The 14,666-nt window shown below is 47.5% G+C and overlaps 1 long non-coding RNA gene and 1 pseudogene across 1 annotated transcript; one reads left to right on the top strand and one right to left on the bottom strand.

Moving 5' to 3' along the window:
* Positions 1-8,063: 8,063 nt before the first annotated feature.
* Positions 8,064-9,234, top strand: LOC136544897 (uncharacterized). Its single transcript, XR_010780868.1, has 2 exons — positions 8,064-8,831; positions 9,079-9,234. It is a non-coding gene; the product is annotated as an uncharacterized lncRNA (long non-coding RNA).
* A 2,244-nt stretch (positions 9,235-11,478) lies between these two features.
* Positions 11,479-14,063, bottom strand: LOC136544896 (zinc finger BED domain-containing protein RICESLEEPER 2-like; annotated as a pseudogene).
* Between the last annotated feature and the right edge of the window lie 603 nt (positions 14,064-14,666).

The raw sequence follows: 14,666 nt of genomic DNA, 5'->3' as shown, positions 1-14,666 counted from the left end.
ACCGAGGGCGCCCCCGCGCGGTCCGCCGCCCCCGCGCGGCCTGGCCAACATGCCGCTCCATCCGCCCCTCTTGGCAACTTCCGACACCACCCGGCGGCCTTGCCGCAGTCAGGGCCGTACCGAGGGCAACCAGCGCCGCTCAACCCCCCGGAGGAGATGGCCGGTTACGCCGCCAAGGGTTGTGCTTCAACTGCAATGAAAAAGTACTCTCCCGCGGCCACAACAGATTCTGCCGACGTTTTGTTCTTTCCTCGACGGCGTAGAGATCGACGACGCTCAGGACGCGGGGCGCCGACACCACGCGGCGGACGTCGTGCGCAGGAGGCAAATCCGATCTTCTCCCTGCACGCAGTGGCTGGCGTGCCCATGGGTAGGACCATGCAGGTCCGCGTCTTGGTGGGCTCGACCCCGCTCATCGCCCTCCTTGACACCGGTTCCACCCACAACTTCATCGCCAGACGGCAGCGGCGCGGTCCGGTCTATCCATCCAAGCTAGACCACGCCTCACGGCCATGGTGGCCAATGGCGAGAAGGTGCCGTGCCCAGGAGTCATCAGGCACGCCCCCTTGTGATCCACGACATTGCTTTCGCCGTCGATCTCTTTGTTATGCCCCTTGCAGGACACGATTTGGTGCTGGGGCTGCAGTGGATGGCCACGCTCGGCCGCCTGGTGTGGGACTTCGTCGATGGCTCGGTCTCCTTCCAGCGCCACGGCAGCATGGTCCGCTGGCCTGGGGTGGCTGCCTCGAGCACCCTGGAGACCTGTGCCGCAACGTCCAGCGCGCCACTCCTCGATGAGCTGCTTGCTGGGTTCACCGACGTCTTCGCCGAGCCACGCGGCCTTCCGCCCCCACGCAGCCGCGACCACGGCATCGTCCTCAAGCCGGGCGCCTCCCCAGTCGTGGTCCGACCCTACCGGTACCCCGCGGCGCATAAGGACGAGCTGGAACGCTAGTGCGCCGCCATGATGGAACAGGGGATCGTTCGTCGCAGCGACTCCGCCTTCTCCTCCCCGGTCCTCCTCGTCAAGAAGGCGGATGGCTCATGGCGCTTCTGCATCGACTACAGGGCGCTGAATGCGCTCACCGTCAAGGACGCCTTCTCGATTCCCGTCGTCGACGAGTTGCTTGATGAACTCCATGGCGCCCGCTTCTTCACCAAACTCGACCTCCAGTCGGGCTACCATCAGGTCCGCATGCGGCCGACCGACGTCCACAAGACGGCGTTCCGTACGCATGATGGCCTCTATGAATTCCTGGTCATGCCCTTCGGATTGTGCAACGCGCCGGCGACCTTTCAGGCCCTCATGAACGACGTACTCCGGCCCTACCTTCGGTGTTTTGTGTTGGTATTTTTTGACGACATTCTTATCTACAGCAGCTCGTGGGCCGACCACCTTCGTCATCTACGCATAGTGCTCTCGGAGCTCCGCCGGCACCACCTCTTCGTCAAGCGCAGCAAGTGCGCCTTTGGGGAGGTTTCTGTGGCCTACCTCGGGCACGTCATCTCCGCGGCCGGCGTCGCCATGGATCCGGCCAAGGTGCAAGCCATCGTCGACTGGCCAGCACCCCGCTCGGCTCGGGCGATCCGCGGGTTCCTGGGCCTTGCGGGCTACTACCACAAGTTTGTGCACAACTACGGCACCGTCGCCGCACCGCTGACGGCACTCCTCAAGAAGGAGGGGTTCTCCTGGAACAACGACGCGGCGCGCGGCGTTCGCGGCACTCAAGGCCGCCATCACGACGGCGCCCGTCCTCGCCATGCCGGACTTCACCAAGCCATTCACCGTCGAGTGCGACGCATCCTCACATGGGTTTGGCGCGGTGCTCATCCAGGACGGCCATCCAATCGCCTTCTTCAGCCGGCCGGTCGCGCCACGCCACCGCTCTCTCGCTGCCTATGAGCGGGAGCTGATCGGCCTTGTCCACGCCATCCGTCATTGGCGTCCATACCTGTGGGGACGTTCCTTCGTCGTGAAGACCGACCACTACAGCTTGAAGTACCTGCTGGATCAACGCCTCGCGACAATCCCCTAGCACCATTGGGTGGGGAAACTCCTTGGCTTCGACTTTGTGGTGGAATACAAGCCGGGCGCAGCTAACACCATGGCGGACGCCTTGTCCTGCCGCGACACGGACGATGGGGCCATCCTGGCACTATCGGCCCCTCGGTTCGACTTCGTGGACCGCCTTCGCCATGTTCAAGCGGAAGATCCAGCCGTGGTGGCCCTTCGAGAAGAGATAGCAGCAGGCCACCGTGGCGCGCCGTGGTCCGTGGTCGATGGCGGCATGGTCATGTTTGATGGTCGGCTCTACATCCCGCCATCTTCAACGCTACTACTGGAGCTCCTTGCTGCCGTGCATGATGATGGCCACGAAGGAGTCCAGCGCACGCTCCACCGCCTCCGGCGTGACTTCCACTTCCCTGAGATGCGCCGGCACGTCCGGGACTTCGTACGCGCCTGCGCTACCTGCCAGTGTTTCAAGACCGAGCACCTCCAGCCGGCCGGCCTGCTGTTGCCCCTACCGGTTCCAACCGGGGTCTGGTCAGACGTCGGCCTCGACTTCATGGAGGCTCTTCCGCGTGTGCGCGGGAAGTCCGTCATCTTGACGGTGGTGGACCGATTCAGTAAATATTGTCATTTTCTCCCCTTGGCTCACCCCTACACTGCAGAGTCTGTCACCGAGGCGTTCTTCAAAGACATCGTGCGGCTCCATGGCATGCCGCAGTCCATGGTCTCGGATAGGGACCCCGTCTTCACCTCCACATTCTGGCGGGAGCTCATGCGTCTCATGGGCGCGAAGCTACACATGACAACGGCCTTCCACCCGCAATCTGACGGACAGACAGAGGCGGCCAATCGAGTCATCACCATGTACCTCCGTTGCTTCACCGGCGACCGCCCGCGCGACTGGCTCCGGTGGCTGCCATGGGCGGAGTTCACCTACAATACTGCATACCAGTCGTCACTACGGGAGACGCCGTTCCGGGTGGTCTACGGCCGTGACCCCCCCACCATCAGGTCGTATGAGCCAGGCGACACACGCGTGGCAGCGGTCGCCAAGACCATGGCTGAACACGCCGCTTTCCTGAAGGACGTCAAATATCGCCTGGAGCAAGCCCAGGCCACCCAGAAGCACGTTTACGACAAGTCACACCGGCAGGTGGCGTATGCCGTGGGGGACTGGGTTCTTCTCCGTCTTCGTCAACGCCCAGTGGCGTCCCTAGCCGTCGCTATCAAAGGGAAGCTCCAGCCCAAGTATTTTGGGTCGTACCGCGTCTAGGAACTCATCAACGAGGTTGCTGTCCGCCTTGAGTTGCCTCCACGTGCCAAGATCCACGATTTCTTCCACGTGAGCCTTCTGAAGAAGTGGATTAGACCAGCACCCGATACTCCACCTCCTCTACCGCCGGTTCATCATGGCGCTGTCGTCCCAGAACCAGAGAAGGTCGTTCGGGGCCGTCTGGCTCGTGGAGTTCAGCAAGTGCTCGTGCGCTGGAAGGGTGAACCGGCATCCTCTGCTACATGGGAAGACAAGGCCGACTTCATCACCAAGTACCCTGCTTTCCGGCTCAAGGACGAGCCGGTCATCGAGGGGGGGAGAGATGTCATGTGCGGCATCCCGTACACCAGGCGGAGGCGCGCACGCGATGTGCGTCGGGCCGCTGAGCGCGCCGCAAGCCAGGCGCAGGCCGCACATGCAGAAGGGCCGCAGCAACAGCGTGGCCAAGATTAGAAATAGATCAAGTCAATTTCCTTAAGTTTAGTTATTTCCTTATGTCTAGGAGGTTGGTTTCCTTTTGAGTTGCAACCGCGTGGCTATTTAAGATTGTACTCGGCACCTTGAGGAATTAAGCAAGATTATTATCTCCTACCTCTTCCTTTCCTAAACCCTAAGCCTGCGGTAGAGGGGTATAACCTCACCGGAGAAGACGGCCGACGGCTACGAGCTCCGTAGCCGAGGCCCTACCTGTTGGGGGTTTGACGCCCTTGACAAAATCATTGCCCACCGCGATACAAAGTATGCAATCACAGAACAGTTATCCCAAGGGCTTATTTGGCTACAGTCATCTCAATACACATGTGGTGGATTGAAGTAATAATTAAAACAAATTACAGCCAAAGTCATCCTACATTGGTGGATTGAGGTGGATGTGATTGCAAGGCCATATAGATTTTGCGATTTTGGCCACGAGATAGACCACCCACCTAAGTGGTCTAAGTCATGGTAAATTTAACCATGACCAGTGAAAACTGCAAAATCTAGCATGGTAAAAACCCAGAAGTCCATAATAAGAAGTGCAGAAGCAATACCAATGATCATATCAAATTAGAATGTTAAAATTTCCAGTTTAATGTTTAAGAAGTGTTGAAAAAAATACATCAGGTCAGATGACAATATCCATATCCACATGGAACTGCATAATAAGATGTGCAGAAGCAATACCAATGATCACCTCAAATTAGAAAACTAAAATTTGCATTTTAATGTTTAGAACTTAGACAAACTGCTTCAAATTCTTAAACAAGTAGTTCCCAACAAAAAACAGGAAGTCGCAAATGAAAATGATGTTTTATTATGGTAAGGAAACAACATAAAAATCAGACGAACAATTATCCTCATTAGATTGATTGATCTCTTATTTTTGCTAAACACAGTAGTTTTTTTCTAGATTGATCTCTTATTTCGACCATATAAAGCAGTTTACTAATATGATTTTTTGACAGCTTCATCTCACCTGGGGATATCCCACTCGTCAATTGGGAATCTCTACTTAGTACTTGTCAAGGGTGGACACTATGATTCCAGTGGTGAATCCCCTAATTCCGGAGAGCCAGCTGGATGAAAAACGCAACCATATGCTATCAGACGAATGCAGGAGACTCTGGAGCTCAGTTATGGATTTGGTGATAGCTAACAAGGCAAGGGGTTACTGCATTGCAAAATCCTTGACAGCAGAGAATCTTCTAATATCTACACTTTATGGGACAGTGGCTCTGAAATGTCCTATAGCTGAAGACTTACCAGTTGTACCATCTGAATTCCAAGGATTTAAGGCTGTGGCACATCTTTTTATTGAGATGGTACATCACACTCATGGTTGTGGTACACTTAGTCAGTTAACTATAGATGTCAACCACTGGCTCACAGTTTTGATAGACTCAGGAGAAAATGATAGCATTGTTGTAAATTATCATCCTGCCATATTGAGTGCAGAAGGAATATATGGTTCTGAGGAACTACGCAAAATTGTCATTTTTTGTTAAAGAAATGGAAAGCTGTTGATTTTGAAACCCTTGGTTACACAAGTCGAAGAATTGGATTCAATGTATGAGTTCTTTCAAAAATGGCGTATGCGCTCCAAGGAGTTTGTTAAAAAAAATGAGAGCCGCTAAAACCCAAGAAAATCTAAACAATCAGCTTCAGACTCAAGAGGATCCAAACAATCAGCCCCCTCAGACTCCAGAGGATCCAAGTAAAGCCTTTGAACAAGAAGAGCTCTGGGTTATATCATTGCACAGACATTCAGTGATACACTCCCACAGTCAGCAGCTGTCTAAGATATATGGTTTCACAAGATATACCCCTACCGATGTAGTTCAACTGATGCATTATAAGGTATCAATGTACCTCCCACGGGCTGTCAAAAACTGAAAGTCCCACTTGCGGCAGTATTTTGATATTGACAGCTATCGTCCTAGAGTCCCAGTGTACCCATAGATCTTGTTCCCAAGGGTTTAGGAGCGGAAAGGTACGGAGACCCTTTTACTTACCTTCTATAAGTTCTTTTTGAATTTATTGTTTAGTTGATTAGTTTTTTTTTACAACAGACATTTATTTCATTCCAGGAGCATTTAGGTGGATGCTCCTGGATCCATGCTGGGGAAGCATCTAGGAGCTAAGATGCCGATAGATATTTTTAGTTGTGCATTGACCATTCTTGGATGGAATCCATCTCAGAACATCCTGCTCTTGACTATGGACAGGGTGAATATTAGTGATAGCCTGAACAGCCTGGTTATAAAAAATGTTAGCTATGAGATTTACATTCCAGGAAGAGTGTTAATTTAGCTGATTAGTTGAAGCACATATCCTTTTGTGATACTTTCTAATGTTTTTTGTGAACCGTCTAACAACTAAAAATATCTATAGACATCTTAGCTCCTAGATGCTTCCCCAGCATGGATCCAGGAGCATCCACCTAAATGCTCCAGGAATGAAATAAATGTCTATTGTAAAAAAACTAATCAGCTAAGCAATAAATTCAAAAAGAACTTATAGAAGGTAAGTAAAAGGGTCTTCGTACCTTCCCCCACCTAAACTCTTGGGAACAAGATCTGTGGGTACACTGAGACTCTGGAACGACAGCTGTCAATATCAAAATACTATCGCTGGTGGGACTTTTAGTTTTTGACAGCCATGGGAGGTACATTGATACTTTATAATGCATCAGTTGAACTACATCGGTTGGGGTATATCTTGTGAAATCACAGATCTAAGACAGCTGCTGACTGTGGGAGTGTACCACTGAATGTCTGTGCAATGATATAACCCAGAGCTCTCCTTGTTCAAAGGCTTTACTTGGATCCTCTGGAGTCTAAGGGGGCTGATTGTTTGGATCCTATGGAGTCTAAAGCTGATTGTTTGGATTATCTGGAATCTAAAGCTGATTGTTTGGATCCTCTGGAGTCTGAAGCTGATTGTTTGGATCCTCTTGGGTTTTAGCGGCTCTAATTTTTTTAGCAAACTCCTTCGAACGCATACGTCATTCTTGAAAGAACTCATGCATTGAATCCAATTCTTCGACTGTGTAACCCAGGGTTTCGAAATCAACAGCTTTCCATTTCTTTACCAAAAAACGACAATTTTACGTATAGTTCCTTAGAACCATATATTCCTTCTGCACTCAACATGGCAGGATGATAATTTAAAACAATGTCATCATTTTCTCCTAAGTCTATCAAAACTGTGAGCCAGTGGTTGACATCTATAGTTAATTGACCAAGTGTACCACAGTCATGAGTATGATGTACCATCTCAATAAAAAGATGTGTCACAGCCTTAAATCCTTGGAATTCAGATGGTACAACTGATAAGTCTTCAGCTATAGGACATTTCAGAGCCACTGTCCCATAAAATGTAGATACCAGAAGATTCTCTGCTGTCAAGGATTTTACAATGCAGTAACCCCCTGCCTTGTTAGCTATCACCAAATCCACAACTGAGCTCCAGAGTCTCCTACATTCGTCTGATAGCATATGGTTGCGTTTTTCATCCAGCTGGCTCTCCGGAATCAGGGGATTCACCACTGGAATCATAATTGACGAGTGGGATATCCCCAGGTGAGATGAAGCTGTCAAAAAAATCATATTAGTAAACTGCTTTATATGGTCAAAATAAGAGATCAATCCAAAAAAAAAAACTACTGTGTTTGGCAAAAATAAGAGATCAATCAATCTAATAAGGATAATTGTTCGTCTGATTTTTATGTTGTTTCCTTACCATAATAAAACATCCTTTTCATTTGCGACTTCTTGTTTTTTGTTGGGAACTACTTGTTTAAGAATTTGAAGCAGTTTATCTAAGTTCTAAACATTAAAATACAAATTTTAGTTTTCTAATTTGAGGTGATTAAAGCTGGATAACGAGCCGGCTCGGCTCGTTAGGGCTCGGCTCGTTCTGGCTCGTTAAGATAACGAGCTAGCTCGGCTCGGCTCGTTATCCTAACGAGCCAGAAAGCCAGCTCGGCTCGGCTCGTTAAAAGCTCGAGCTGGCTCGTTAAGCTCGCGAGCCAGGTATAAAAAATACACAAAATATAATATTTGCATTTATCTAAAGTTTGAGAATAATAATAATACAAAAGAAATGCATCTAGACCAATTACCAGTTAATTTATAGGGTCTAGACTAGTTGTCAGTCAATTATAAAGTGCAAGACATGAAGTAATACAAAAACTAATATAAATTTTGATACTTTTTTTCCTGAAAGCTTGGCTCGTTTAGCTCGTGAGCGGCTCACGAGCTGGCTCGAGTTAGCTCGTTATAGCTAACGAGCTAAAATCTTGGCTCGGCTCGGCTCGTTATCATAACGAGCCGAGCCGAGCCGAGCCAGCCACGAGCCGAGCGAGCTAACGAGCTTCGAGTTTTTCGTCCAGCCTTAGAGGTGATCATTGGTATTGCTTCTGCACATCTTATTATGCAGTTCCATGTGGATATGGATATTGTCATCTGACCTGATGTATTTCTTTCAACACTTCTTAAACATTAAACTGAAAATTTTAGCATTCTAATTTGAGATGATCATTGGTATTGCTTCTGCACTTCTTATTATGCAGTTTCATGAGGATATGGATATTATCATCTAACCTGATGTATTTCTTTCAGCAAATTTGATGATATATTTGAAGGTTTCAATCGAAGGTTTCCTTGATGTCTTTGATCCCAATGCAGCTGGAATGCGCATGAGTTTGACCTGCTATCATACTCACTTCGATACTAGCCCTGCCTAAAATACAAGTCTAGAAAATTTATATGATACATGAGTGTTTTGCATGTATTTCTTAAGGTTCTGATGGCTAATTGCTTTAAATTTAGTTGCACTTACATGTATTTCTTTCTTAATAAGGTTCAGATGGCTAATTACCTTTAATCGGGGGGATTGTATGCAACGGTCAAGGTTCTGAAGGCGGACATGGTGGCCCTGTGGAGGGAGATCTCCGCGCTACGGGTGGAGAGGGCACAGCTGGTGATGGCCAGGGAGATGGTGTAAGTCAATCAACCTCACTATGAACTGGATCACTCAAGATCAGAGGCTCTACTCAGAGATATGGTACTGCTGCAGAATTTGCAGCTTTTCTTTTTTTGTTGCATATTATTTAAAGCAGCTTTACATGCAAGAGCCATGATTAGGCACCAGTAACCACTTAGTGGCTCCTAGAAACTATCCACTAATAAGGCAACTGACCACTAATAACTATGACCAATCACCCACTAACACTACACACCTGTCCTCCTAAAGACTAGCTAGGACAATGCTAACTGTAAACTGAAACAAACTGCTACTGAATAATGTGCAGGGAGTACAGCCAACAGATGGTTGCTGAGCAGAGAGACATTGTGAAGAAAGCAATAGTCCATGCAAGGAGTTTCTCAGTGCTCAGAATTTGCAGACTTGCAAGATATACATTTGCTAACCATATTGGTCAATGTTATCAAGCTGTTTTCCATCTAAATAGTATCAATTTTGTTAGTTAAAGGTGCTAAGTTGGGCACATTTAGAGTATTGAGTCACATTGCAGGGATTGATTTGGTAGAAAGATTCTCCTACTGCCTTTGATTCAATGATGTAATGTTGAAACTCTTAGCTGGACAGGAGTAGGGGGAAGTAATTAGATCCTTGGATATAATTCTGTGATTTCTTGCGGAGGAAAAAAGGAAATGGTCTTTTAGGGTCAGGTGAACTGAAGTGTTATACCAATGAGTTGGTATTTTTTCCTCGGGTTCAATGATGAGGGAGTGAACTACATGATTTTATTTTACTGCTTCGTCATTTTTTGTTAGACTTGTAGGCTGAACTTGCACAGTGAAGTGCTTCTGTAAAACTCGGAGTGCTTCAAAAATCAAAATATTGAGAGAAAAATTAATATTTAAGTTTTATGTAGTTTTGGTTCTTGGAAAAGTAAGTTGTTCTCATGGTAGAAGTATGTTGCTCTTTTGAGTTCCTTGGTATATTTACATTGGCATGTATATGATATGCAATACCTTATCTTCGTTTAAATGAACATATGCCTATCACATATATGATGTTGTAACAAAAAGAAGGCCCACGACAAAGTTGAAGTGAGCTTTTTTTTGTTAAAATACTGATTCATGCATGCATATGCGATGGTTGATAAGTGATACCCGTAGCAACGCCCGGGCACTCAACTAGTGGTACTCATAAATTCAGACTGAAACATTACTAACACAAGTTAGTTATGCTATATTAGGTTGCTTGCAAGATGGATAATAGCCAGTGATAAGGTTTTGTTTCTACCCAATTCTTTCAGATCAAAGAATGACAGGAAACTATGTCAATGATGCAAGTCTAACTGGTGTCTTTGGCTGAAGGCAGAAATAAGAGATGGAAGGCATTACACACTACCTGGTCTGTGTTACCACAGGGAGCCTCAATCCAAGCTTTCGTCCCTCCGGTGTGTACGAACGAAAGAAGCCCATCTCTGGACGGATCACGCCCTTGTTAGGCTGAAGAACCTGATCCGACTCCAGTGGGCGGATTACGCCCGGCCGAATAACCGGCTCCGGGTCCTGCCTCTTCCTGGGATGACTGTTCCCCTTCCTCTCGCTGAACCCCAGGGGATGCTCCTTCTGGCTGAACCTCTTCCCCTCGCTGGACCCCTGGGCGGGCCTCTTCCCCTCGCTGGACCCCTGGGCGGGCCAAGTGCCGAAATTGCAGGTGGACGGCCGCCGAATTCCCTCGAGTGGCGGACGCATCAGTCCCAATGCTGTCGACGAGGTAGTGCGTGGCGACGAGAAGCGATCCGAGAGGCGGATGAGGCCCTTCGGCCGGGCGCGAGAGGAGAGCGCCCTCCATGCCGAGAGGGAAGACATCGCGGCGGCGTGACGAGAGGTGACGAGAGGGGGGCGGCGGCGTGACGAGAGGGCGGCGGCGGCGGCGGCGGCAGGCACTTCGTGGTGAAACAAGATCCTCTGAAGTCGACCAAAGTGACCTATCTCTGCAGTCGCTGTGCATCTAGCCGCTCACTCCCATCCGACGGTGGAGCCAGAAATATGAGCTGCCCCACTTGGCTTGCTGGGCCGGCCCAACATCAGGCACGAGCACGACGCACGTATCGGCCTGGATATCGAGCCAGCTCGGCTCGTTATAGCTCGGCTTGTTAACATACTGGCTCGACTCGGCTTGTTATACAAACGAGCTAGAAGAGCAGCTCGGCTCGGCTCGCTAAAAAACTCGAGCTAGCTCGTTTGGCTCGCGAGCCAAATCATCCAAACACATTACAGGGAGATTATAAAAGCAAGTGAGCAACAAACGTAAAGTACTTATAAATTTAACAAAGGAGAATATAATCCATCCATCGATTGATCCACAATTCGTCAAAGTTTAAAGGCAAACCACCACAACCATGACCATGACCATGAGTCCACGATAGTCATACACTCATACTCATACAGTTTAGACATCTCAAGAACGAAGCAAAATAAATGAGCAGCAGCCAGCAGCTTGAGTGGTAGACTGATCAGGTTTGTAGTGTAGGTAATATATATATATATATATATATATATACACCAAAAGCAAGTCAGAAGCAGTGTGGCGCGCAACCAACACGTCCCTAGTCCAATCCCTAGTTCTCTTCCCCCTTTATATCTTATTACCTGTATGTGAACAACACATCAAGTGAGAACAAATATACAAATATGATTTCCACCACACTACTGATCATTCTAAAATAGACTTACTAGTTGCTTTCCACCACACTGCTGGGAAGCTCCACACTCTCGATGTCACCATCATCACCATCTTCTCCCTGTAAAAACAGTAAAAGAATTAAGCATTACATATTTACATACACAAACTTTGGGAAAAATGGAGTTGAAAAATAGACTAAAGAGACATACCAGAATAATAGGAGGACTTTTAGAACCTCGTATCCAACTAGATGCACAAACTAGTGCTTGAACTGTCGCTGGCTTCAAAGAACTCCTATAGTCATCAAGAATTCTGCCTCCACAATTGAAAGTGGACTCTGATGATACGCTGCTAGCTGGGACAGCTAAGAACTTCTTTGCCACACTAGACACAACAGGAAATCTAAGAGCATTCACATTCCAATAGTGAAGTAAGTTAAAATTCTTATCATGTAAAGGATGGTTTGCTTCATCTAGGTAGATAAGTAACTCAGATTTTGAAGTTTCTGAAGCACTTGACTCTAGAAAAGGACTGAAATTCACTTGAAACAAGACAAGCCACTGAGCTGGTTGTTTCCTTTGATGATGAGGCTGATTGAGTGGTTGATGAGCTGCTACTGCCACCCATTTTTCGGCGTTGCTCCAACTCATGCTTCTTGTATAGCTCTTCTAACTCTTTTTTTTATATTAGCAACCTCTTGTTCACACCTTGAGGAGTCATAAAGCTGACTAAAATAGAACTCAATATATCTCATTTTGAACCTAGGGTCAAGGATTGTAGCAATAACTATTACATTGTTCTTCTCTTCCCAATATTTATCAAATTTGGCTAACATGGCAGCACCCATTTTCTTCAAATAAGGGTCCTCAGAATTTTTTGCCTTTAACAGTGTAAGTTTGACTTTCAAAATGTAAGGGTAGAAGACATTAGCAGTAGGGTAAACTGATCCTGAAAATGCAGTGGTTGCTCCAGCCATCTCTCCTAGAATTGGCCTAATCTTCTCATACATGTTCCATTCAGATTCTGTAGGTTTCCATGCATAGTTCTGGTCTACTTGAGCATAATAACTAAATGCAGACCTATACTCAATGCAAGTGTCAAGCATTTTATATGTTGAGTTCCACCTTGTTTTAACATCAAGAGACAAACATTTCCCAACTTTAATAGCATAATCATTGCAAACCTCTACAAATTTGTACAGGCGACTTGGAGACCTCTTGAAATATTTCACAGTATTCCTTAGGTCACTTATGAGACCTTCTATTGGGTCTAGACCATCATTAACAACCAAATTGACTATGTGAGCAGCACAACGAACATGAAAATATTTGGGATCAAACTGGCCATTCTTTCTAGCAAGCAGCTTGGCTGACAAATTTGTAGTAGCAACATCATTATTTGAAGCATTATCAAGGGTGATTGACATAACCTTATCTTCTATTTTCCATTCCACCAAGCACTCAAAAACAGCATGAGCTATCACCAAACCAGTGTGGGGAGGATCTAACTCAAGAAAGTTAAGAACACGACATTGCAAAACCCAATCACTATCTATGTAATGTGCCACCAAACACATGTACTGAATATTTTGATTGGATGTCCATAAATCAGTAGTCAAACTTATTGATTCAGCCTCTCTAAGACTCTTCTTTAGCTGCTCTTTCTCAGATTCATAAACTTTCATGCATTCATTTTTAATAGTCTTCCTACCAATACATTCATAGTTGCTATTCATCCACTTCATCAAGATATTAAACCATTTATGCTCAACCATCCTAAAAGAATACTCATGGACAATTATCATGTTTGCAATCAATTTTCTAGTGTGCTCATGGTCATATTCAGTAGGATTAACAACAAGACAGCCATCATCTGCAACATAGTTGAGTGTACCTTGAGCAACTTGTCGTTTAGCCTTAGCAAGCTTGTTCTGAAACTGTGTGCAGCGGGCAAGGTGACGGTTCAGCTGTGAAGTTGCTCCACCTTGATGGTATACATAACTCTTATGATAGAATCTGCACTTAGCCTTAGTCACCATAGCACCAAACTCCTTCTCAGATTGAACTTTTATCTTTTTGAAATACTTCCAACAACCAGCCCTCTTTCCTCTCTTTACCTTGGTCTTAGAAGGGGATAAATGAATACCAGCCCTCTTTCCTTTCCGCCCTCTAGTTGCCTTCGAAGGATTTGACGGCACGCTTACATCATCTCCAACCTCCTCCTGACTTGCATCATCATCTGCATCATCATCATCTGTCGGCACACTTACTGATATATCAGCATTCATGTCAAAGTTCTCTCTATGGTCTTCATCCTCCGCCAAAGGTTCCAAGTGCTACACGGAACAGGTAGTCAAAAATCAATTATGCTACACAACTGGACTACGTACAGTCTACAGATCAAAATCAATTATCCTATATTCCTATACATATTCACACGAATCACACAAATTCTAGGCTGCATCCTACAGATCAAAGCATGAACAAAAAAAATACATATACATACCATGTCCGTGTCTGTTGATATGGCAGCCGATGGCGATGGAGCAATAGACGTCGCGGCTGCGGATCCTCGACCTCGGCCGCGGCCACCGCGATTGCCTGTTGAAGACGGCATCTTCTTGTGGTTGCTCCTCGATTCAAGACTGGGCGCCACCGGAGGAAGCATCCCTGGGGACTCTTCCTCATCCTCCATGACCAGCTCGAGATGGGAATGGGATGGGGCGAACTAGATGTCCGCAAGCCGGCGAGCTGCGTCCTGCGTGCGGAGATGGGAGACCGGAGAGGAGCTGCGTGCGACGTGCCTGCGTGCGGTGAGGAACGGCGGCATGCGGCGGCTCGTGTATCCAGTGCGTGCGGCGGCGTGAGGGGAAAGGGAAAAGACTATGGCCTAGACGCCTGGTGCCCTGGTGTTGACTGCCTGAGTGGCTGGTGGCTGGTGGCTGGTGCTGGTGGTGTACCGTGTATATGCTTAGCAGCTTAGGGTTTCAGGATTGGCCTGGGCTTACGCACGTATAGCTGCTGCTGCTGTATTTTTTCTGGCGCGAATCCTCACTGCTCTGGCGCCGCCGCGCCGGGCTCACGTTTTTGACGCGAGTGGTGAAGGTCGTGCGGCTGCGATCGGTGAAGGTCGTGCGCCAGGGTCAGGTTTCTGCTTGTGCTCTCCATCGGCAAACTGGTGCCAAAATCTCTACACTCGTGTCATCTATTGCTCTCTACCGGTAAACTGGCAAACTAC

This window comes from Miscanthus floridulus, chromosome 3 (assembly GCF_019320115.1).
Source record: "Miscanthus floridulus cultivar M001 chromosome 3, ASM1932011v1, whole genome shotgun sequence".
NCBI lineage: Eukaryota > Viridiplantae > Streptophyta > Magnoliopsida > Poales > Poaceae > Miscanthus > Miscanthus floridulus.
Note: the sequence above shows the minus strand (reverse complement) of the source record. Positions and strands in the feature narration are given on the sequence as shown.